Raw genomic sequence first — 2,535 nt, 5'->3', positions numbered from 1 at the left:
GCAAAGAAGGTTGATCTTGTGGCTGATTGATCTTTTAGAGTGGTGGATTTGTTTAGGGTTTGCTAAATTTTTGGAAGATGTCTCCAAGAAGATTGGACCCCAAGGAAAATGATGACCTTAGTGAAGCGATGGAAGAAAGAATCTTAGAGAAGATAAGAGCAGAGGTCAAATCAGAGATTGCATTGATGAAGAGTGACATGATTGCTGAAATTGTGAGTTCTTTGGGTGGTGTACCTAGGCATGTGGGTACTGAAGACAGATATGACGAAGTTGCCGAAGACTTTGAAGCTACTAGTGAGGATAGAAGTGATCATGAGGAGAGACCTATTGGAATTAGGACTACTCAGTTTGCTCGACCTGGATCTCAGTTGAAGCTGAAGCATAAGATGGAGGTTTCTAATTTTTCAAGTACTTTGAATCCTGAAGACCTAATTGATTGGATTGGTGAATTAGAGGACTACTTTGAGCTTGAGGGTATTGAAGATCCATTGAGAGTAAGGTTGGCACAAACTAAGTTGAAGGGACATGCTACTCTTTGGTGGAAGGAACTGCAAAGAGACAGAGAAGAGGAAGGTGAAATGAAGATCACTAGATGGAAATTGATGGTGACTAAGTTAAAGGCAAAGTTCATTCCAGCTGATTATGAACTTGAATTGTTTAAGAGGTTGCAGAATTTGAAACAGAAGGATATGACTGTGAAAGATTACACCGAGGAGTTCTACAAGTTGACTATTCGGTCTGGGCATAGAGAATTTTCAAAGGAGAAGGTAGCACGGTATATTAATGGTTTGAGATTCAATATTCAGGATGAGGTTGGTATGCTAAATATTTCTACAGTGGAGGATGCTTATCAGTATGCTTTGAGAGCAGAGGAAAAGCTAAAGAGGAAGAATCAAGGTAGTTCTCGAGGGAAGGAGAAGCAGGATAGTTCGGTACAAGCTAAACCAAAAGCAGAAGGTGAACCAAAACCTATGGAACAAAGAAGAAGGACAAGTGGAGGTGTATTCAGAGGTAATTGTTTCAAGTGTGGTCAAGAAGGGAATAGATCTTTTGAATGTTCTATTGGTAGGACAACTACTATTGTGAATGAGGTTGAAGTCCAGGAAAATCAGCCTGAGGAAGGAGAAAGTTTGTTGGCTCGGCGAGTACTAATGGGTAAGGAGACATTGGATTCTTGTCAGAGGACTAGTTTGTTCAAAACTTGTTGTAAGTCTGGTGGGAAAGTTTGCAAGGTGATTATAGATAGTGGTAGTACTGATAACCTTGTTGCTGAGGAGATGGTTCAAAAACTTGGTTTGAAGAGATTGAGACATCCTTGTCCTTATAGGATTGGCTAGTTGCAAGGTGAGCATGCTTTGGAAGTGAGGGAGCAATGCCTTGTTGATTTTCAGATTGGGCAATATAAGGATCAAGTATTGTGTGATATTGTGGATATGAATAGTTGTCATGTGTTACTTGGTAGACCTTGGCAGTATGATTGCAGGGCTATGCATGATTGTGTTAGGAATGTGTTTACTATTGAGAAAGGTGGTAGGAAGTTTTCCTTGATTCCTTTGCAGAATGAAGCGCTTGGTAGGAGAAACTTGAGTGTTGGCAGTCGAGTTAAGTTGGCAGATTTTGAGAAGATTGAAAATCAGCATGGGAAGCAGACCTATAGAACAACTGTGGTGGATGTAAAGGAGAAGAAGAAAAACAAGGGAAAGAGTGTGCAAATTGAAGATTTGGAGGACATATATGTGAAGAACCAGTTTGGGATTTATGTGTTGAATCCCGAAAGATGTTCTTCCAGCTATTAGAACATCTTTTCGGACCTGGGGAGTCTGATGCAGGAGCATCTTAAATAAAGGGGAGACATGTTGAATGTAAAATTAAAAATTAAAAAAAAAAAAAAATTGTGGAGGAGAGAGAAAGTGACAAAAATAGGAAGAAAAATAATTAAAAATGGAAAACAAGAAAAAAGGGAAAAAGTGATTTCTATTTTCGAGGTGCATAGGTGGCATAATAGAAAAAATAAAATAAATAAATGGTTGTCATTCCATTTATCGAGGTGTGTGGGTAGAATTATAGAAAGTTATGAATATTGTAGAAAGTTATGGAAGTTGTAGAAAGTTGTGGAGGAATTCTAGAAGGTTGTGGATAAGTCATGTATTGGGTGGTAAGTGCCTATTTAAGCAAGGGATATGAGCATTTCTAATCAAGTTTGAGAAGTAGAAGTTAGAAGGCGTGAAGACTTCAAGGTGTGAAAGCTCTAAAGGTGTAGCTCTTCAAGTAGAGTTTCTTGGTGAAGCTCTTGGTGTGAACTCTCTTATTTGGGATTTCTCTTATGTTGAAGAATTTGTAAACTCCTTTTTGAAGAAGTCATATCTATGATATCATCTTGTGGGTGTTGTAAGGATTTTAAAGTATAATAAAATTGCTTGTGAAGATTTTTATTTATTTATTTTTGGTCTCCATATTGTGGCATTCTTGATTGTGAGTGGGTAAGGGTGGTGTGGCCCTCTATCATATACAATAGTTTTAAAACTAATAATATGT

Source organism: Cupressus sempervirens, chromosome 1, assembly GCF_028749045.1.
Source record: "Cupressus sempervirens isolate cs-2001-9-10 chromosome 1, ASM2874904v1, whole genome shotgun sequence".
NCBI classification, from domain to species: domain Eukaryota; kingdom Viridiplantae; phylum Streptophyta; class Pinopsida; order Cupressales; family Cupressaceae; genus Cupressus; species Cupressus sempervirens.
The sequence above is the reverse complement of the archived record's forward strand: the minus strand, read 5'-3'. Positions refer to the sequence as shown.